Source organism: Erpetoichthys calabaricus, chromosome 8 (assembly GCF_900747795.2).
Source record: "Erpetoichthys calabaricus chromosome 8, fErpCal1.3, whole genome shotgun sequence".
NCBI classification, from domain to species: domain Eukaryota; kingdom Metazoa; phylum Chordata; class Cladistia; order Polypteriformes; family Polypteridae; genus Erpetoichthys; species Erpetoichthys calabaricus.
In genome coordinates this window covers 178,182,128-178,206,449 of record NC_041401.2, presented here as the reverse complement: position 1 = coordinate 178,206,449, position 24,322 = coordinate 178,182,128, and the positions used below count along the sequence as shown (strand labels likewise).

Genomic DNA, 24,322 nt, shown 5'->3' with positions numbered 1-24,322 from the left:
TTCAACAACAAAGAAAATATTTTGTAACTATAACTCAGAGAAAAGCAACGGTAGTTGATTGATTGTAGGAAAACTAACATATTAAAGAAGAACAAAAGAAATAAACTTGAAAATATAATCGGAAACTTAGCAATACAGAACAGTTGTTAGTGAAAAGTCAAGCAAAATGACACCTTTTATTGGCTAAATAAAAAGATTACAATATGCAAGCTTTTGAGGCAACTCGGGCCCCTTCTTCCGGCAAGAAGGGCCCGAGTTGCCTCGAAAGCTTGCATATTGTAATCTTTTTAGTTAGCCAATAAAAGGTGTCATTTTGCTTGACTTTTCACTACATTCATAATGGCTAACACGGTACAACACCCTAGAACTACAGAACAGTTCTTGGAAGTTTGCATTTTCTACAATATAATACTTTCTGTTAGGGCTGCACGATTGATCTTTTTTTTCTCATGATAACGATATTTATGACCCACGATCAGTTAATAAATATCGTCGCGATTTTACAGTATAAAGACCAAACTGTTTTTTATGGGCTGAGTTTACGGATTGGACTGCGTCACTATGACATTACTGCGTCTAGATTGCAAGCGCTTTCTGAAGCAGTAGAAGTCAATAGCAGCAATAACAGTCAGTCAGAATAAACATGTGATGGCGGAGCAACGTGAGGAAGGTGCAGAAGTGCGATCGTTAGTTCCTAAAAAGGGGTCATACTCATACTTGTGAATTTCCCATTGGGATTAATAAAGTATCTATCTATCTATCTATCTATCTATCTATCTATCTATCTATCTATCTATCTATCTATCTATCTATCTATCTATCTATCTATCTATCTATCTATCTATCTATCTATCTATCTATCTATCTATCTATCTATCTATCTATCTATCTATCTATCTATCTATCTATCTATCTATCTATCTATCTATCTACTCAGTTGTCTGGAACTATTTCGATTTCGAGGAATGTGATGTTGATCAGGTACGAGTCTTGTGCAAACTTTGCTCCTGTTCCGTCCAAACGTCCCAAGGTAACACAACAAACCTCATCAACCACCTTAAAAGCCACCACAAAGTACACTATCAAGAATTTCAACGACTGAAGGCACAAACAGCAACAACAAAAAATTACCAGCCATCCACAACACAGACAACAATATCAGGGACATTGTTCAACGCAATACCATATCTGCCTAGCTCGCAAAGACACCGGGAAATAACAGAGGCGATCACGTACCATATAGCCAAGGATATGTGTCCAAGAACCACCGTGAGCAGTGAGGGGTTTAACAAAATGATCGCAACACTTGATAAAAGATATAGCGTTCCCTCACGCAACCATTTTTCCAATGTTGCGCTGCCCTCGCTGTATGCGAAATGCCGAAAAGAAATAGAAAGAGAAATTCTCAGGCTCAGCCTTGAATATTTTGCTGCCACGACCGACTTATGGTCAAGCAGAACTGCGGAACCGTATTTGAGCTTGACAGTTCATTTTATTGACAGCGAGTTTGAGATGAAAAGCAAGCTTTTGCAAACTTCGTTTTTCCCACAAGACCATACAGCGGAGTTTATTGCAGTGGGCCTCAAAGAAGCGATGTCTGCTTGGGGCTTGGTGGAAGAAAGACTTGTGTGCATCACAACGGACAACGCAGCTAATATGATTAGGGCAGCATCTGTGAATAACTGGCCGAGGCTACACTGCTTTGGTCACAGACTTCATTTACCAAAGGAATAATCGTCATTATTAATCGTGATAAAAATTTTGAGCAAAATAATCGTGATAATCATTTTTTCTGTTATCGTGCAGCCCCATTTTCTGTTATAAATCCACAAGTTATGTTGAAAATTTGACCATTAACAGTTGAAGATTTTGTGAGAAACTGCAAATGCATGGACAATTACACCAAACAAGACTATCTGTAGATATTGAAAAAAAAGAAAAGAACTCCATTAAGGACAAGTTACTGCCCTGTACCTGGGGTTACTAGGAAAAGATCCAGCTTCCACATGTCTTAACTGGTAAGTGGTAGAGAAAAAAAAAGTGTGCTTTCCATTTTTTGCCAAAAGTGAAAATGCAAAAATGTTACAATATTTGGTATTTTAAACAAAATAAAATCAAAAATTATAACTGAAGTTAATTGCTGAATCTGAAAAATGAAAGCCATTCAGATTTTTTTCTTGGATTTCATACTTAAGTAGAGTTAAAAAAAAATATTAGTCTTTGCTATAACTACAAAAAGGCAGGAATACCATTGTACACTGGAGAACATAAAGACAAGTGTGCAGTTTGAAATAAATTTGGCACTTAAGATTTTGTGCAGTCCAGCACTAAATGCCTCAAGCACTCCAACCAGCACATAGACAGAATCTGTAATGCAGCATTTCAAAGAATACTTAATCCCACTTTTGAAGTGTTTAATGTAAATATAGGGGGAATGTTTTTGTTTTTTGTTTGGCTTTTCATGTAAATTTAACACAGTAACTCTAATAGACTCTTTAAAACACACAGCCTGTTGGCCCCGTCTTTGCAGCAGTAACATCCTCCATAGTTTTGTAAAGAATTTACAAGATTTTGGACTGTATAAGTGGGAATTTGTGCCCATTCAGCTAAGAGGGCATTTGTGAAGTCAGGTACTGATGTTGAATGAGAAGACCTGGCTTGCAGTCAGCACTGTGGTTCATCCCAAAGGTATTCAGTAAGGTTGAGGTCAGGATTGTATGTAGGCTGCTCAGGTTACTTCACAACAAACTCATCAAACCATATCATTATGGACCTGGCTTTGTGCACAATGGCACAGTTATGCTGGCACAGAAAAGGGCCTTCCTCAAACTCTTGCCTCAAAGTGGCTAATTAACTACAATGTCTTTGTGTGCTGTAGCGTTAACAGTAACCTTCAGTGGGGAAAAAAAGACTTCGCCCAAACCCTGACAAACAGCTTTAGATCATTATCCGTCCCCCACCTAATTTTAAAGAAGGCACTTTACAGTCCAGAAGGTAGCTGTCTCCTGGCCTATGCCAAATCCAGTTTGGTTCATCAGACTGCCAGATGGTAAAGTGTGATTTGTCACTCCAGAAAACATGTTTCCACTGCTCCAGACTCCAACAATAGCGGACAGCAACATTCACACCACTGCCGCTGACGCTTACCATTGTGTTTAGTGAGTTTAGGCTTGTATGTAGCAGCTTGGCCATGGAAACCCATTTCTTGAAGCCTCTGACACACAGCTGTTATGCTGATGTTGCTTTCAAAAGCAATTTAGAACTCTGCTGTGAGTGATGCAACAGAAGATACCCGATTTTTACGTGTTTATGTGCTTTAGCACTCGGTAGCCCCGTTCTGTAAGTTTGTGTGGTCTGCCACATTGTGACTAAGCTGTTGTTAATTTTAGACACTTCCACTTCACAATAATGGCACTTACAGTTAACCAGGGCAGATCCAGCAGACCAGAATTTTATGTACTCTCTTATGGCAAAAGTGGCATCCTATAACAGTTTAAGTTCATTTTAGGTCTTTAGTACAACCCATTCTTCTGTCATTGTTTGTCAGTGGAGATCCATGGCTGTGTGCTTGATTTAATGTATCTGTAGACAATACGTGTGTCTGAAACACCTGAACTCTATAATTTGGAAAAATGTCCACATACTTTTTGTCATGCAGTATTAGCTGTCTGTTTTGATAGTTAAATACATATACAAGTATAAAAAAAAACGGGAATGGTCTCCCCTAGATTTTCTCGTATACTCGGATATAGGGATGAATATTTGAGGAGTAAACCACAAGACAATGATTATATTTTTATATTATTTACATTAAAGAACCATCAAATCACATTAATAATACATTGAACAATTATTATAAAAACAAAGTTGAATAAATCGGACTCTGCAGCTGCATGAATGAAAAGGAAAAGTACCACTTCCTGTTAGTGGAAATAGCCCAAAAGTTGATAGAAATTTACAGTACATTTTGTACCTAATACTTGTATGCAAAATTTGGTTGACCCAAGTGAAAGCGTACTCAAGTTATCGTATTTACATACACACACTCAAACAGACACACAGACATAATTCCAGAAATGGTATTTTTGGACTCAGGGATGTCTAAAACGTTGAGATTCATCAAAATCTTGAAATGGAATTTTTGGATAATTACAATACTTTCCTATACTTCATATACGAGAAAGTAACAAGTACAGTACCTAAAATAAGACACATTGTGTTGATGGGAAGTAGAAAAGTAACCGCTGTCTAGCCTGTTACAGCCTCTGAAGAGGGTTGCATGTGAGACCTCCGCAGGACATTCTGTCATTTGTTTTATTCACATTTTGAGCAAGGGCTCTGAGGGCAGATAAAGAGGCGCTTGTTAGAGGAATCTATGAGCAAGTGACACACCATCTGTGGTCTAGCGACCCTCATCCTGCTTACAGAGGAATCGAAGCATTACGCACATCCAAATTTTTTCCTCGGAGAGTCACAGTCAGGGCGGCTGATGGAACGGTCCTTACGGATGACACTGCAGTTGTGACCTGCTGGACTGGCTATTTTGAGCAGATGTTCAAAGCTGATCCTCCGGCTAGGATGTTGGATATCTCTGGGTCCACGGTTCTTGAGGCTGATCCTCCAGTTAACTGTGAGCCACCCAATCTCACTGAGATTGCACAGGTGGTGAACCAACTGAAGGGAGGAAAAGCTGCAGGGATCTGTGGTATCAGAATCGGCTTTATTGGCCAAGTATATGTACACATACAAGGAATTGGACTCCGGGTTTACCTAGAATTGTCTCTATTGCTGTGAGATTGACTTAAGTGTTCATGAGAGTGATGGCCTGAGGGAAGAAACTGTTCATATGTCTGGTAGTTTTGGCGTACAGTGCACTGTAGCGCCTACCAGAGGGAAGTAGTTGAAAAAGGTTGTGACCAGGGTGTGATGGATCTGCAGTGATGTTTTCTGTCCGTTTCCTGACTCGAGATCTGTATCCTGAATGGAGGGCAGATCAGCACCAATGATTTTTTCTGCAGTCCTGACTGTCCGTTGTAGTCTGTTCCTGTCCTGTTTTGTGGGTGAACCAAACCAGTCTATGATAGATGAACAGAGAACAGACTGGATTACTGCAGAGTAAAATTGGATGAGCAGCTCCTGAGGAAGGTTGAACTTCCTGAGCTGACGCAGGAAGTACAACCTCTGCTGGGCCTTTTTGACAATTGTGTCTATGTTTGGTGCCCATTTCAGGTCCTGGGAAATTGTGGATCCCATCCATCCATCCATCCATCCATTATCCAACCCGCTGAATCCGAACACAGGGTCACAGGGGTCTGCTGGAGCCAATCCCAGCCAACACAGGGCACAAGGCAGGAACCAATCCTGGGCAGGGTGCCAACCCACCGCAGGACACACACAAACACACACTAGGGCCAATTTAGAATCGCCAATCCACCGAACCTGCATGTCTTTGGACTGTGGGAGGAAACCGGAGCGCCCGGAGGAAACCCACGCAGACACGGGGAGAACATGCAAACTCCACGCAGGGAGGACCCGGGAAGCAAACCCGGGTCTCCTAACTGCGAGGCAGCAGCGCTACCACTGCGCCACCGTGCCGCCCAATTGTGGATCCCAGAAACCTAAAGTTTTCCACAGCAGACACAATGCTGTTGAGTAGTGTGAGAGGGGGCAACACTGGGGGGCTCCTCCTGAAGTCCACTGTCATCTCCACAGTTTTAAGCTTGTTCAGCTCCAGGTTGTTTTGACCGCACCAGAGGGCCAGCTGTTCGACCTCTTGTCTGTACACAGACTCGTCACTGTCCTTGATGAGGCCAATGACTGTCATATCATCTGCAAACTTCAGGAGTTTAACAGACGGGTCTCTTGCGGTGCAGTCATTTGTGTAGAGGGAGAAGAGCAGAGGGGAGAGGACACATCTCTGGGGAGTGCCAGTGCTGACTGTTCGTGTGCTGGATGTGATTTTTCCCAGTCTCACTTGCTGCTTCCTATCTGTCAGGAAGTTTGTGATCCACTGGCAGATGGGAGCTGGTACAATGAGCCAAGTGAGTTTGGTGTGGAGGACGTCTGGAATGTTAGTTTTGAACGCCAAGCTGAAGTCCACAAACAGAATCCTAGCATATGTCCCTGGAGAGTTGAGATGTTGCAGGATGTAGTGCAGTCCCATGTTGATTGCATCATCCACTGACCTGTTTGCTCAGTAAGCAAACTGTAGGGGGTCAAGCAGAGGGCCTGTAATGTCCTTCAGGTAGGTCAACACCAGTCTTTCAAAGGATTTCATGACCACAGACATCAGGGTGACAGGCCTGTAGTCATTTAACCCTGCGATGGAGGTTTTCTTGGGAACCGGGATAATTGTGGAGCACTTAAAGCAGGAGAGCACTTCACATAGCTCCAGGGATCTGTTGAAGATCTGTGTAAATATGGGGGCCAGCTGATCAGCACAGACTTTGAGACAGGAGGGTGACGCACCATCTGGACCTGGTGCCTTCCTGATCTTCTGTCTCCTGAAGAGCTGACTCACATCCCGTTCACAGATCCTGAGTGCAGGTATGGTGTCAGTGGGGAAGGGCAGGGGCATGGTAGTGGGTGCTGGGAGTGTATTGTGATCGGCGAGAGTGAGAGGTGTGAAAGAGGGATTATCAAACCAGCAGTAGAACAAATTCAGCTCGTTGGCCAGTTGATGGTTCTCTTCAGCATGGGGGGATGGTTTCCTGTAGTTGGTGATGTCTTTCAGACATCTCCACACTGATGTAGGGTCGTTGGCTGAAAACCTATTTTCCAGCTTTTCAGTGTAGCACCTCTTTGCTACTCTGATCTCCTTTGTCAATGTGTTTCTGGCCTGATTGTACAGGATTCTTTCCCCACTTCTGTAGGCCTTCTCCTTAGCCTGACGAAGCTGCCTGAGTTTTGCTGTAAACCAGGGTTTGTTTTTGTTGTATGTGCAAAAAGTTTTCATGAGCACACACATATCGTCACAAAAACTGACGTAGGTTGTCAGTGTCAGTAAGCTCATCCAGGTCTGTCACTGCAGAATCAAAAACACTCCAGTCAGTACAGTCAAAGCAGGCTTGTAGTTCCAGCTTTGCCTTGTTGGTCCATCTCTTCACTGTTTTGACCACAGGCTTCGCAGATCTTAGGTTCTGTTCTCCCAGGGCAACACGAGGGACAGAGCAATACGCATCCTTTAAAGTGGTGTAGCAGTGGTCCAGTATGTTTGTGTCCCTGGTAGGACACTTAATATGCTGTCTGAATTTTGGCAGCTCTTGCCTGAGGTTTGCTCTGTTAAAATCACCAAGAACAACAAGCAGGGAGTCCGGGTGTTTGTGCTCCATGTTAGTTATCTGGTCAGCCAGGTGTTGTAATGCTTCACTAACACAGGCCTGAGGTGGGATGTAAACACTGACCAGAATAAACGAGGAAAACTCCCACAGTGAATAGAAGGTTTACAGTTTACAGTATCCAGGGTGAACTTCTCCAGGCTGTCCTACTGGCATTGCAAGCAATCTTTGCTTCCATTTGGAAGACTGGCACTTGTTCACCTACCAGCGATCAGAACAGTCTGGTTTTACGCCTAAGAAGTCTACCATTGACCGCATCCTGGCACTGAGGATTCTCATGGAGCGCAAACGTAAATATCGGCAGAGTTTCTTTGCAGCCTTTGTCGATTTTCGTAAAGAGTTCTTCTCAATTGAGCGAGCTGTCCTGTGGGACATCCTGAGGGTTCGTGTTATCCCCTTGAGGTTGCTGGATATCATGGCTGGCCTATACACTGGTACTGTAAGTGCTGTGCAGAGTGGAGGCAGAACCTCTGTGTTTTTCCCAGTTGATTCTGGGATTTGTCAGGGGTTTGTTCATGCACCTACTCTGTTCAATGCTTGTATGGACTGGGTGTTGGGCAGACTCGTGGGGTCTAGCGACTGTGGGGCATCTGTTGGTGAAGAAAGATTCAAGGATCTTGACTTTGCTGACAATGCTGTGGTCTTCACGGAGTCAATGGAGGCTCTGATCGGGGCGCTTGAGAGACTGAGCAAGGAGTCTGAGTCTGATAAAAAACCAAGATCCAGGCCTTTAATGACCTCTTGGGCACAGCCAAAGCAGTATGTCTATCTGCGGAGAGAGTGTTGACCTTGTCGAGAGGCTTACTTACCTTGGCAGTGACATTCATGTCTCTGGTGACACTTCCTATGAAGTCAGTAGACGGATTGGGAGAGCATGGGGGGTCTTGAGGTCTCTGGAAAGGGGTGTGTGGCGCTCCCAATATCTATGCAAAAGGATGAAGGTCCAAGTCTTTAGAGTACTGGTGCTTCCTGTCTTGCTATATGGTTGGCGAGAAATGTGACCTGTGACGAAGACTGGACTCCTTTGGTACTGTGTCTCTCATGTAGTTAGGATGTCCCTTGGCCATTTTCTATAGGAAACATACAACTAATTGGGAAATTAGAAAGGATCATTAAGAATATTCTTGGAGGCATTATGTCTGTTGATAGTCAGGTATATTTGTGTATTTCCTTGGTAGGTCTGGAGAAATTTGTTGAGGGATGGAGTGACTTGGTCAGTCCATCCCAGTGCGTTGCAACCTTAACACTTATCAGTAAAAATTGGAAAAAATGATGATACAAGTGTGGATATACAGAAAACTTTTTTGGGGTGAACACAAGTACATATTGAAAAAACTTAACCACTATCCTTGCTATATAGGCTGTTGTAGAACAAAGGGTATTTCACAGATGGAATGTGGAATTAATGACACTGAAGAATAGGGGTGGGCGGTATGACCAAAATTCTATATCACGGTATTTTTCTAAATTATCCCGGTTTCACGGTATTTGACGGTATTTTTTTCCCATGCATGAGTGGATGTTAAACACATTTTCCACTGCAATTACTAGCTAAGAATAACCTATTCCACTGTCAAGAGCATTGTACATTGTACAAAAAAAACATTTTAATGTGCACACAAGTATTAATACAGGTTTGCATTGCCCCATAAAGTGATACTTTTCAAGGGGGTGGCACTAATGAAGAGAAGGAAATCACATTGCATGACAGATGCAGTCAAAATATAGAACCTTTTTATTTAACAAATTTTGCAAAAACTTAAATTATAATTTTGACAACATATTTTCAACCATCCAAAGAGGTATTTAGACTTAGGAAAATATCCAGAAGTGCTTGTCAAAAGTTGTATTGCACTGAACATGTCTTAGAAAAGGAATAAATACATTTTTTTTGTAAAACAACTACACTTTCTGTTAATGTAAACAATCTCTGTCCACTGACACGTTAAAGTGACTTTTTAAACAACTTTACCATCATTAAACTGCATAATATTTAAACTAATAAATAATAACAATAAAATAAATAATTGTATTATTACTGATAGTTGCACTATTACTTCAAGGCTTCAAAAGCCCAGGTGCATTACACAGTTTTCACCAAATTAAAATAAAATAAAACAAGTGCAATCGTGGTGATGACATCTTTACCAACTTAACTATCATTTAGGCAAACTGCATTAATATGGACCTTGCTTCAAGCTAAGCTATATACATAAATAATACAACTGCAACTTGCATTTATAATTGTATTTGCGGTATAGCCCTACGGAATCGTATTAGGGCCACTGTGAAGAAAAAAAAATACGGACACGGAAGAAAAAAAAAAAACTATACGTCGAGATTAAAGTCGACATTTCCACTCTATTCTCATAGTTTACTTTATAATTAAAGTAGAATGTCGTAAACTAAACTTCATCCTAAAATCATTGTTTAATTTACTAGATTTTCTCAAACCCCGTCATAAGTTAATGTAGCACATTAAATGCTTTGTGTTGTGTTCCCCGACCCAGTTGTTAATCACTACGCTCCTTAAACTGTCTTCCTCCGCACTAATAGACAGCGATCACCATACAGAATCAATTCACTGTTATGATATTCCTGCTCTCTGAAAATTTAGAATTTATATCAAGTATTTATCTTGGCATTCTAAATGTTCAGAAAGCATGAATATCATGTGAATGGATTCTGTGCGTCGATCGCTGCTGTTGCCTCCTCTTAGTGCAGAGGAAGTCAGTTTAAGAAGCTCGGGGAACACTTAACACAAAGCATTTAATGTGCTATATAACTTATGACGGGGTTTGAGAAAATCTAGTAAATTAAATATTCATTTTACGATGAAGTTTAGTTTACGATGTTCTACTTTAATGACAAAGTACGAGAATAAAGTCAACATGTCGTCACAATATTACACAGTACCCAGGTACATTACACTGTATTGAAAAATAAAACAAGTACAACTTGGCTTGCAGTATTATCCAGTAGTATAGAAACAGTATTTACACATCTGACCTTTTAAAACTAAAGCATCTCCAGGCGACAAGACGTGACTGCTTTTTTTCGGCTCTCTGTCCATTTTCACTGCGCAGCATACCTATGCTACCGCCCACTATTTGGTGGTGTAGCAGTGAAAAAGAGCCCTAGTGCAACAAATCTGTGTTTAGCAGTGTAGCAGTGAAAAAGGTCCCCACTTAAACAGTTTCCCGCTGCGCCACGTTCCGAACGTCGTTTAGGCAATTTAAACCGGTGTTGCGGTATAAGAAAAATCCATATCATAAAAAAAATACAAAACGGTTTTCGGTATGAACCGGTATACCGCCCAGCACTACTGAAGAATAACGGGTATGAGGAGCTCAATATCCTGGATTATATTCTTGATGTAGCATAAACCAGAGAATTCTTTCCAAATAAAGAAACTGGTCGGAATAAGAACCCATAGCAATTGCTTCCCTCCTGAATATCAGTTGAGCAAGTTAAATTAGTCAAGTGCTTACTCTAATGTACAGAGTTAGGCAAAGAAAACAATTGATTGTAGGCTCATTCTAGGGTTGACAATAAATTTTGTTTAGTTTAGAGTTAGGGTGATATACCAATTTAACACAACATGCTGGACAACCTTTGTTTCCTTATTACTGTTAAAAACATCTTCTGTGGCTCATTTTATCGCCTATTTCTTTTGTCCATACACTTAGTAATGCGAGGCAATGAAAATGGATGGATGACTGAGTGTGTCTAGTGTTAAATTGAATGGAGGAGTGTGTATACCCTGTGTTAAACTGGAACCCTATTTGTGCCTGATTCCTGTCCTTTGCCAATTGTTGTTATGATAGACTGATATATTTTTTAACAGCATATGATACAGATCAAATATTACATTGCAAGGAGGAATCTTTAAACCTGATCCAGATCAGAATTTGAATTGTAGGCTTGATTAATGTTTTGTGAATTGCCTAAAAGTATGTTGATATGCAAGATAAGAACCTAGTAAGTTTTACCAATAATAGGAGATCATTCAGTCCATCACATAGATTAAATAGCAAATGGTTATTTCAATATCTCATTCAAATTCTTTTTAAACGTTTTTCAGGGTTTCTTTATCTATTGCAGCTTCCCATTATACCACTGTGTAAAGAAATGTTATCTTGCTTCCATCTTGAATATCCTATCATTGTGCTACTTTTCTGTTTACTTAGAATTAGATGTCATTTGGTGGTGGATAGTGAAATGATTTCCACAGTAAGGTTGTCATGATTCCAAAATTCTAAACTTCGATATGTTTCTAAGAAAAGTATTGAAATTTGTTACCCAACACATTATATAATGTAATTCAGTAAAACAGCGGATTAAATAAATTGCAGTTCTGTCTGCTTTAAAGTCTTAACATTGATTAAAGCAAATAGTAGACATTTTAGTCATTAAATGCAAATACTTCAAGTAGTGCAATCTTTTATAAAAGGTCAGAGTAAACAATAAAAAGTTCCAATCCACTCAGCAGTTTTGTGTTTTTTTTATTGATGAAAACAAATAGGTAGATACTTTATTAATCCCAAGGTGAAATTCACATACTCCAGCAGCAGCATACTGATACAAAAAACAATATTAAATTGAAGAGTAATAAAAATGCAGGTAAAAACAGACAATAACTTTAAATAATATTAACGTTTACCCCCAAACCTCCCCCCCCTCCCCCGGGTGGAATTGAAGAGTCGTATAGTTTGGGGGAGGAACAATCTCCTCAGTCTGTCAGTGGAGCAGGACAGTGACAGCAGTCTGTCGCTGAAGCTGCTCCTCTGTCTGGAGATGACAATGTTTATTGGATGCAGTGGATTCTCCTTAATTGATAGGAGCCTGCTGAGCACCTGTCGCTCCACCACAGATGTCTTACTGTCCAGCTGCATGCCTACAATAGAGCCTGCTTTCCTCACCAGTTTGTCCAGGCGTGAGGCATCCTTCTTCTTAATGCTGCCTCCCCAGCACACCACCGCGTAGAAGAGGGCACTCGCCACAACCGTCTGATAGAACATCTGCAGCATCTTATTGCAGATGTTGAAGGACTTTAGTCTTCTAAGGAAGTATAGCCGGCTCTGTTCTCTCTTGCACTGAGAATCAGTATTGGCAGTCCAGTCCAATTTATCATTCAAATACTGTTGCTGAGGTAGTACAATGAAATGTTATGAATGTCATTAAATATTAATTGAATAAGTATCACAATCTTTTGTAAACAGTATGCATGAAAATATTAAAATAAACATTCGTATAAAAGTATAATAATGTGTTCTTTTGTAAACAATTACTCAGTAAAGCAAAACACAAACAGACCACTAACACACTTGTATGCTTTGTGTAAGCGCAAACTGTGCGCATTGCATTTTTGTATAAATAAACTACAATACCAAATTTTTTGCAAGAAAGACTAACATGTCAACATGCTTTTCCATGAAGCTACTGTGTGCTTTTGTTGGGGCGCAGATAAGCCCTGATGTATTAATGCATGCTCTGAAGCACAGCTGGAAACATATGAGCATGCAGAGGAGTAGCACCACTGTTTATGCAGTTGATCACTGAAAAGTTGCAGCACCTTACATTATATAGTAAATGTTTTGAAATATTATTTTAAAATAGCGTATAATAAAAAAAATAATGTGCTACCTCAGCAGAACTTCAGCAAAAGTTTAAAAATTGAGAGAGACCTAAAGAGTGTTGCATATAAATGAACAGCAAAGAATAAGAGTGAAAAGTAGGAAAAATACCCGAAATCCCCTGTCTTGATGCATTTAACCTTTCACTGTGTACAAGTAACATTTTAACCTGTTGAAAAAATAAACATTACATTCCTGCTTTAAACGTAACAGTTTAAAGGTTTATTTAAACTTACTAATATTGTCATAAATTAGAAATTAGATTCCTTCCAAATTTTTGTATTGACTTGCTTCTGAATCTTGCATACAGGCTTGCATGTATCTGTGGTTATCTTCCCCATTTGCCACAAAGCTGAGATATTGCCAGGCGACACTTCAGCTGCCATCTTTGTCAATTAAATGTATGGTGAAGGCTTTGATGCTGCTGAAATTGCCATCTCATTAACACACGAAACAGGTCTACAGCTTCTGCCATGATGAACTGGAAGTGCATTCATAATGTAGGCGGTAGAACAGATACCATTAAAAATGATTACTGAAGTCATTTTTAAATGTTAAAATTGATACTTGTCAAAAGTATCAAAATATTGATAACTCTATCCAGTTGTATATTCAGTGCCAACTACTCTTCTGTCAAAGTATTGTCACCAATTCAGGATATTTGTATAATGCAATACGTTAGAAGCACCACTGTTTAAGCAATAATAGCTATCTTAAAACCTGTACTTTATCCAAAATGAAATAACAGCTGTACTAAATTTCAGACAAAATGAATGCAGTTAATGACAATTTTTAATTTCATTCAGTCAGTTATTTTCTAAACTGCTTTGTCCTGAACAGGGTTTACAGATTGGAGGGTAGTGAGTGGAAGGGATTGCACTGGTGTCTGTCCCACCTACTATAGGGCAAAAGGCAGGAACAAACCCTGGGCAGGATGAATACACACACCCCAACCACACATTAGGGCCAATTTATCTTAATCAGTCCAACTAACCTGCATGTCTTTAGACTGTGGGAGGAAACTGACGCAGACATGGGGAGAACATGCAAACTCCATGTAGTTGAATGTTTTTCTTTAGCACAATTTGGCAAATTGGCATATATCAAAGAATCTGGTTAAAAACGTAGACCCACTGTACACCTTAATGCAGTGCGAAAAATAAAGGAAGAATTTAAAAAGCATGAAAAATGTCAATTAGTAGTACAGTAATTTTCTTCATATTTTTAAGTTGAAAATATGGCTTGTGTTAGACTGTCTCTACCTTTGACAGGTACTGAGTGTTTAACTTGGGCTTTTATAACGTCTTGCTTGGACTATTGTAAAAGCTTATTGAATGGACTTTCAACCTCAATTTAAAATATACAGCTGTACCCAGAAATCTGCTGCTAGATTTCTGAAGACACTGCATGGGCTAACTGTTAAATCATCTACTCATTACAAAAACTACACTGTTGGCATGATCAAGCATACACCATTTCTGACTGGATTATTTTATGCTGTATTTATTTTTTTGCAGATAGGATATAGGGTACTTTCAAATGTGATACTGCATTCTGTTTCAATTCCGATTTTCCATATCCAATTTTTGTTTAGACTGGTTGGGTTTTTTTCTGTCAGGTGCCCCTTGATTATGTCGTTTTTGTACAAATGCAACACATTAAAATGATTACACAGGTATTGAAATGTTTGTCTCATTCATAAGCTCTTTAGCCCTTTGAGTTAATCAAAGCAGTTAATAATGCACTCCTGCTAGTTTTGACTGTTGTTGTTTCTACATATTTGTCACTGAATGGAGATTGAGTGTCCTGTGCTAACTTAAAATAATTTGAAAAATGAACTTTGCTTCTAAAACTTAAAAAGCTGAAGCGCATCAGCAGAAAGGAAACATAGGGATCCATGTTTACACGTTACCTGCATCACTATACATACAGTACCTGGCTTATACATTTTACATAAGGTGATTATGTATGTACTGTAAATGCCCAGGCCACATCTTGACCTTGTAATGTAAACAGCACAGATGTTAAATTGGAATTCTTTGGCAGTTCTGATTTGGCCACTGAGACCTAGTAGTATAAATGCAACTGGTCAGACCTTCTACAGCTGTAAATTCCGGTCAACTGACTGACCTTCTGAAGAGATATGAGCAACAGAACCTTCTCAGTCACTACTATAAACTTGGATTGATCTTCCTCAAAGTCTTTGAAGTTAAATAACTGCTAGTTTTTAAGAAGATAGTCAAAACTTATTTGTTTACTGTAGCCTATGTATAAATTTGGTTTTTTTTATGTTTTGCCATTATCTGTTTATGTATATACTAGCTATGCTACCCATCTAAGAAGGTTGAAATCTAATTTAAAGTCGATATAGACCTCACTGTTAACATTTGCAATGCACCTCCTATTGGAATATATTTTTTCATTCATTTACTAATTAAATGCATTTCTTTTGCCATTTTAACAGATGTTGCCTCACGAGCATTTGTAATAATTAAAAGTGTTACTTACAGATGTTTGTGATGTGCTGTCTATTGGCATGACAAATGCAATGCATATATTTCTATTTGGTATTGGATTCGTAAAATAAGTTAATGTTTGTGATGCTCTTCCTGTTGGAATGACAAATGCAGTGCACTTTATACTGTCTTGCACTTTATACTAAGATGTGCTATCTTTTGGAAGGACAGAGGCGCAACAAACAGATGAACATACAGACAGACACATGGAAACTTTTCGTTTTATTAAGGTGGATTTATTTTTGCTATATTCTGCCAATAACTCGCCTTTGGCTTTTGAAAGGCGTGTTATAAATAAGTAATTATAAATGTAATTATTTGTTGTTAATTATATTGCAGTGTCACCTGGAACCAAGCCATCTGTCTCATTCTGATTCTTGGTGCTAGTGGGAAAACAGCCTTATTATTTTCCTAGGAGAGCTGTGTTCAGCTTAGCAGATGCTGATCAAGAGTGTCCAAGTGGTGATTTTAGGAATTGGAATTGAAACTGTTTAAAAATTTGGATAATTTAAAAATATATATTATTAGCACCTAAGCCGCAGCAGTGCAAGATTTCAGTAGAGCTTCCTTGTCAAACTGCATGCTCATCAGAATCAGAATTGCATAGGTGATTCAAGCCTAGTATTGTAAATTGGAAAGTGACCTCTTGCAGAATAGGTGAAGTGTCCCGTAAAACTCTTCCTCCTTTTGCATGCTTTCATATTGCGCACAATGAGAACATCTGAATACAGTTAGTGTTATGACACTGGCACTTTATTTAAAACACACATGAAAGCAACAGTGAGGTTCAAGTCAAGGCAGCGAGCAAACAAAGTAGAGTGAAAGCTCAAGACTGAGAGTGTGTAGTATGTCTCAATAAGAAAAGAAGCATCAGGACTTTATTGGATTAAGGACACAGTATTATGTGTACAGTAAACAATATTTATCATGTATATCTGTTGTTGATGTCAGTGGTAAGCTCTTGCTGCTTTAAAAATTTATAAACATTGATGGCTTGGCTTTCAGCCAATTTGCTATTTGTACTTGCAGGTGGATTGGTAGTGTGCAGAGCAGTATGTTGATTTCCTTTTCTTTTTCCAAAGAGAGTTTTTAAAACATGTCTAAAACAAGTGTTTGTGCCATTATGGTGTTCTATCTCTTTGTTCTTACTGGAGTTGTGACAGGTTTGTACCTTTCTGACTGTAAGAATCCAGGAGCCCGTGAGTGCATTTCATGTTGTTTAAGTAGTTACATTTTCTTCTGTAGAGTAATATGAATATACACTTAATTTAATTGCATTGAAAACCCCTGCATTATTCTTACTTATTTAAAAGACATTAGTGCTGCATTTCAGGAAGCAATTTAAGAAAATTATATTACAAAACTTTTTTTGTTTTCACAGGTTTGGTTTAGCAGCTCATGATTTAATGAATGACACCCCTTACTTACAACTACCCAGACTTTTTATTTGATTGTGTGTTTTCGTTCCCATATTAATGAACCAATCTTGCACCCCTTATTCCATTCTTAACTTTTAAACACTTCTGTGATTTTACTTTACGCTCATCTAATCTATCCAAAGTCAGCACATTTGTAGGACAGTTTGCAAACAATACAAATTTGTCAACCTACTGCTTGTAGAAACCATCACCATATTGAATAGTGACAGCAAACCGCTTTCAGTTTCAGTGACTGGCAATACAGAGCTTGTGTTTGTAAATAATACCGGAGACCAAAACATGAACATGATGGGAATTGCAAGGAAGTTTGTCTTCGAGACTGCATTTTTTTTTTTGTAACACCCTAGAATTTGCAGAATCTTGTAGCGATTTTTATAGTGATCTTTCTGCATACATTACTGAAAACACTGAATGACTGTGATTCCTAAGTGAGTGTACTTTTTTTGAGCTTTATACTATACATTTGTTTGCTGCTGTTGTTGGGGTGTTTTGTATGTCTCACAGAAACACTGTTTTAGTGGCAAATTAAATTTGTCTTCCTGTTTGGTTGATTTGTTTCTAAAGTACTCATGTGCATGGCGCAAGTTAAACTACATAGACGGTGGTAAAGCTAGTTCATGGCCCATTCATAAAGTTTAAATCTGAATGCAGTTTTTGATACATTATTTCAGTACACAGGCAGGGGCGTGGAAATCAAATTTTTTTTCTACTTGTCCACGGACAAGTAAACTTAGAAAATCCATTTTTCCGCCAGTTAAATTCACTTGCCCATAAACAAATAACAAAAGTGAAAAATAGTTTTTTTTTTCTGATCTCTTTTATTGATACCAAAACTGCCTTCCATTTTAAAACTGAAAAGAGTTCTTTCAGGGAGTAGTATTTTGCCACCTTGCACTAGAACATTATATAAAAGATTCCCTTTTCATTTTAACTCCCTAATAAACAATGCCTTCATTATAGCTACACTAGTTCTGTTTCACATATTACAGTTACATAACAGAACACTGTCCTGATTCATTTTCTGCCATGTTCTTCAGCTTTTGTCCTGCAACATCTTCTCCTCCAAGAATCTTTACCATCTCAGACAGCATGGGCTGAATGCTGTTCATTTCTGCTTGAGCTGAACTGCATGGTTCCTGGACTGATGGTCCTGCAGAAGTGGATGCTGATGACTTTTCAGGTTTTTTATGAGTGATGTGCCTGTTGCCAGATGACAGCCAGAATTCCACAGCTAGTAGTGGGTCAAACTCTTCTAAAGGTTTGCCATCAACAACAGTGCGCATCTGGTTTTGAAGGTTTTCCTGAGTCAGGCGGGTTCTTAGAGAACTCTTTACTAAATTCATATTGGAGAATAATCTCTCACAAGAAGCTGTGGAAGGAGAAACTGTAAGAAACAGTAAGATCAGCACACTAACATTCTTCAGAGACTCTTCCTTCCTCTGCAGAACTGAGGTATAGACAGCAAGTGGATGGTACTGCCGTTGCATTGATATCTGCACTTTAAGTGCTTGCCATTCAGATGGTGCATGTTTAACTTACTCATCAGTCTACAAATCACTATACTGCTGACACAAGTTCTTGATTTCATAGTTTCCATAAGTGCTCAGTTCAGACAGTGTGTGTCCAGATTCTGAAATCAAACACCCTCATATCTGACACAGGAGGCTTATCAAGGTCAGAGAATCTGGTAAATATATACTGAACCATGCTTTCCAGGAGATCATGAACATCTCTGTCTTCACAAAAATCTCTGAAACCACCAGACAGCTTTAAGTATCCATCAAATGTACTAGACTCCTTGTCAAACAGGTTATAAAACTTTGCAAGGTTTTCTCCTGGCTCTTTTGTCATGGCGTGCAATCTGGTATACAAGGTGTCAATGGCCTCCTTAACTTCAAATATCAGCAAGTCTTTGCTCTGGAAAAGAGTTGAGGTGGCTGTAACAGCAGAAAGTACATCCATCATCAGATATAGATACTTAATAAATTTTAATTGCTTGAAGTCAAATAGGATGGCTTTAGCCTGCCCCAGTTCATCTGCCTTGTTTGATGTGGAAAGTATGTGTTCCATGTGGGTAACAGTTACATGTAAATCCTGGCTAACAGCTTTCAGTGCTCTGGACTTTGATGATACCCATCTGAAGGCTTTTATTTCTGAATGCATAAGCAAGGTTTCATTCAAAATTGATGCAAGATTTTGCAGCTCACTTCGTCTCTTTGGTGAAAAAGAATAAAACTTGCAGATGCGCTTAATGGTGTCTTCAAACTTTTTCAGATAGCCTACGTCTTTTACAGCATCAAGTACACCTAACTCCAGTTTATGTGCCACACAGTGTGTAACAAGAACTTTGTTACTTACACAATCACTGAGCTTTCTGGCAACACCATGTTTAGCTCCAAGATTAACTGCTGCACCATCAAGATTAACCTTCTTGGTCTATTACTGATGAGTCGCTGCTTGAGTCACTCATGACTGAAAAGAATCTGACATGTTTCACGTGGCTTGAGACATCATTCAGCAAAACAGACGATAGTGACTTCACAAACTCAACACAGGCGTCCCTGCTTCGATGGTCACTCCCTAAATTTACAACATTCTTTTCCTGCACAGAACACAGAAATTGAAAGTCATTAAATGGCCTGTTGTGCTTAGCAACAGCGTAAGCAGTATTGAACAGCCTAGCATAACGCTCAACCTCTGAGCATTCAACTTTAGAAAACGCTTTTTTAATTGAACCAACTTTTTTCTTACTTTTAGACTCATGCTTTGACATACAGGCAATATGTTTCGCAGACAGCTGATGTGACAGTAGTGTGTCTTTTCTGTCGACTTTCTTGCTGGTAAGTAATGTGGATGTTTTGTCGGCAATAAGTGGATACTGACGGCAAATTTGGCAAAAAACGGAGATAGTGTCGTCTGCATTTACCCACGGAAACTCTTTGAGCCATTGCGATTGAAAAGACCGTTTTCGTTTTTTATCATACAGTCCCTTTCGGCTTTTGTTTTTCTTTTCTTGTCCTCATTGTCAGGTTTTTCAGGGCCTGTTGTGCCAGTTTTAATCAAACGATCCATTTCTCATCTGCGATGCTACTTGCTTCAGTTTCGGCAACACGCATATAGCGAGAAAAACATGCTTACCGCCTAATGTCGTATTCGAATATATAATTCTTTTTTCTCCAGAAAATTGCACTTGTCTGCGGACAACTGAAACCAGAAAAACACGCCTGTCCGATGGTCAATTTACCCGTGTCGGACATGTCGGGCGTTGGATTTCCGCACCCCTGACAGGCTTGAGACATGATCTGAATGTTGCATTGTTCTTAGATAGTTTGCAACACGGTTATGAATTTTCAGTAACTTCAGACGTCGTGACCATGCTCCCTTTTTCCAGTCAAGATATGGTGCCACATAGTCATGGGATCCATTACATTTTTTCCTGTTGTATCACAGATAGGGATGTCACAAGAACCAATACTATGTACCAAAACTCAGAAAATGTAATTACCTGTATGTTAGTTTTTTACAGTATTCCTAATACCTAATTAAAGTTGGCATCTCACTCATGTCTGACTTCAAGAAGAAGAATTACTTGGGAGTGGCCACCATCAAAAATATTAGGGGAAACTATGTAAGAAAATTGCAGTAAATTTAATGAAGTAATACAATAAATTTAATTTTAAAGTTTAAAATATTACTGTTTCATAGCTGTTTAGGTGTAAACACTTGTATCTATCTTACTTTATTTAGAATTATTTTAATTATAATTATTTTCCTGTGTTTCAGAATTTGTTCATCGGTAGTGTCTAATTTGTTTTTAGATTGTCAGTCACTTCAGGCTTTCATTAGTAATTAATGTTGCTGTATATAATAGTTTTAAACACAACATCACTGTATTGCTGTACCTAGAAAGGATCATTCATGTAAACTGTTTGGCTAAGGATGGCTAAAACCACATCTTGTAAAATACTTCTTTTCAGCACTGTCAGGTAAATAACTTGATTTCTTTTTTAAAGAAAATGTTTAAGTTCCATAGTGTTGAGTGTATATGATGTACCTTTTTAAGGCTGAATTTTGCATTTTGCCCTGGGTGAAGAGTACAGGCTATGCCATAATACTTTACCGTATTGGTTTGGAGGGGTGTCAACATAACGTTTTCTGGGTTTTACCTGAAATTTAAGCAGTTCAAGTCTAATAACTACCATGAAAAGGTACAAGGGTAAGTGGTAAACTGTCAGGAGTTAAAATAAAGGTTTAAGTTGCCAAAAAAATTGAAAAAAAATTTCAGGGTTATTCAAAAAGGCCTTTTCAGGGAACAAGTATTGGGATAACAATTTAGAGCTTGCCTGCAGCAGTGGAAGTTAAAAATCTTGCATATTGTAATCTTTTTAGTTAGCAAATAAAAGGTGTCATTTTACTTGACTTCTCATTACTTGATGTTTTGAAATAGCAGACCCACCTAAAGACACATGGACATGATGTAGTGTTTAAACATTTTTTTCATGATTTTTTGATTTGCTGTACTTTTGTTAATCCCTGAGAGGAAGCTGTCTTTTCGCATGACCTTTGGCTTTGTAGAACTGTTAAATAATTATTATGTTGTAATTTGATTTAATTTGAAATCTTACAGATATTTGAATGATCAGTTATCAGAATTGTAGTAATAAGACTAAATTTCATAGTATCAGATTTCGAGATGCAAGATGCCAGGATTACGATATATGCCTTGTATTGTGTGTTGTGTGGCATTACAACAAGACTGAAATGAAACACAACGGCAAAAGAAAAATGTTTCTTCATAAGCAGGAACTTTGAATATCCGAGTGAAAAATTAGAACTAAATTATAAAATGACAAATTGCTCTTTAGTGCAACTGTTATTCCCCACCTTTATAATGATGAGAAGATAGAAGTTGTCAGTGCACAACTTAGACATCACTGTATGTGGGATTGAGCTTGGACTGCAGGTTAACTGTTTCGCATACGCTTAATTTAATGAGTTTCATCCTTGGGTGAGTACAACAAATTGCAGCATTGTTTGATAAAAGCACAACTGCATCCCCTGTCTTGTTTTCAAATCAAACTCTATTGGGACTGGCAAAGCATATACTTGCCATTATACTGGATCAATTCTCATACTCAAATGCTACTGGGAGCAGTAAATTACAGTTACTGACGAGCTGCAGATGTGAGAACAAGTGCTTGAGACATTGATACAGCTATCACTGACACTGATTCAGAAACGGGAAGATTACGGCAAGGAGGGAGTGAGAGTTTCAGCTGCCAACAGAGGGGTCTCCACTTCATGCAGAGTGTCGATATTCTCATTTTCCTTAAAAGGAAATATGAAAGGTCTTCAAAGATCCAGTCAAGACCCGTAGGTAATGCATTAGTAAGGCTTTCAAACAGTAAACAAAAGAACACCCATTGTTGGAGCAATGCTTGATGTTAACTCAGAAAACGAGAAGATGAATTTAAATTTGGATGGTGTTGCACCAGTGTAACTTTATGATATAGGTTTATCGAGTAATTATCGTTACGTGTACAGAGTACAGTGGAATTCTTACAGGTGTTAATCAACAAACAACACGTCCTGCATTATTGCAATAAAAATATTTTACGTTAATATTTAAGATTATTGTATTTTAATAAAAAATGTTTACAAAAACTTATTTTAAAACTTGATTGCTTGTGCATTGATTTGAGTTGTTTTTTTGCAGTGTTTTGATATGTGGATGTCTAATAATAAGTAACAGTAAACATGCACTGTTTCTTTCATATAAAAAAAATTATACAGTGGGAATATTGTGTCGTGGAGCCAGAATCTCAGTAAGGATTGTTTAGTGGGCTTTGTATTATCTCATGCCTACAGAATGTATAGCATACAGTAGAACCTAAATTTCACAAATTCAGTTTGGAAATTGGTAGTGGAATACAAAAGTAAAGTGCAAGGGAAAGAGTGTGAAAAATTTAACTTTGCACTGTGCAGGGTAACATGCTGTTTTATTACATTGTGCAAGTGGGGACTCTTTTTCTGTCCTCTGTCATCGCAGCTTGATAGTCTAATATACTTTTTTTGTGCTTTCAAGTAGTAGTGTAAGAAAGAAGAAAACATCCACCAGAGAATTCTCACTCCCCATCATTCACACCAGTGTGTGAAGTATCCCATGTACTACTGTGCTTCACTTGCAGTGAGATGCAGTGGCCCAAAAACAAAGACATGTTCCCTGCTGCACTCTCACTAACTCACACTCATCACTTTGCAAATGGGGTGTGTGAGGAATAGCAAGGTGTATGCTGTTGTACACTTACTCCATCTCCTCACAGTAGGAGAAGAGGAAGAGACGCACACTCCTCTGTATACTTTCATGCTGTCTCACTCAATCTGGCTTGCCATGTCTACTGTACTTTCTTTAACACAGTCCTCATGTTTTCACCTGTCTTACCCAGAGCAAGTATACATTCTTCTTTGTCTTAGTGTCTGCTTTTATCTTTGTATGTCTAGAGGTAAACTGGCATACTTTCATTTTTGTAAAACAATGAACTGTTCAAAAGCTGGCTGTATTGTACTGAAACTAGCTGCTTTGTCAGCCTCCTCTCTAGCTTCCTACATGGAGCCTGAGTCGCATGTTCAATAAGTTACTGGATGTGGGCATGTTGTATTTAAAACTACTGATGCACATTTACATGTGAAACAACTGACATATGTTAATAATGTACACATTAATGAGTATAGTTTAAGCCATGTTTGAAGTTAATCTAGAAGCGTTGTCTAGAGACATTTCGCTATATGCGGACTTTGACTATTAGGAATATAACCTGTGTAAGATGAGAGTCTTAAGGCAGTTTTACTTTACCATCTCTCTGTTCATTGAGACACATCGTACATTTTATAAGAAATGTGTACATACTCTGTGTGTGTGTGTGTGTGTGTGTGTAAAGTATTTATGTATGTATGTATGTATGTATGTATAAAAATATATATATATGAAAGGACATGGATATTTAGGACCATGTCTCTAAGAAATATGTGATTGAGGAGTGGCGTAGCATTTTAGAAAAACTCTGGGAAACTTGCGTCCTGATAATACTTTCACCATCCTTAAAGTGTTTGTTTGTAAATGATAAAAAAAGAAGTGAACAAGCAAACCACTGTTTATGCAATTTTACAAAAAAAAAAAAAAAAAATTGTAATGGAGAAATGCAATATCAAGGATCAATAGAATTTTACAAAACATTAAATTTCCACACAACTGAAATTAAGATATCTTTTGTATTTTGTTCATGTCTAAAACATTATTATTATCTTGGTTAAAAGCTCACATACTACATACAATGGCTAGCAAATTGCTTGTTCACTTGATGTCCATTGGGAGATGCAAGCCTGGCATGAATACC

The 24,322-nt window shown here is 38.5% G+C and overlaps 1 protein-coding gene across 5 annotated transcripts in view; it reads left to right on the top strand.

Annotated features, from left to right (window-relative positions):
* The window catches only part of clstn1 (calsyntenin 1), a 97,634-nt gene that overhangs the window by 32,466 nt on the left and 40,846 nt on the right, over positions 1–24,322 (top strand). The gene's annotated exons all lie outside the window — the stretch shown is intronic.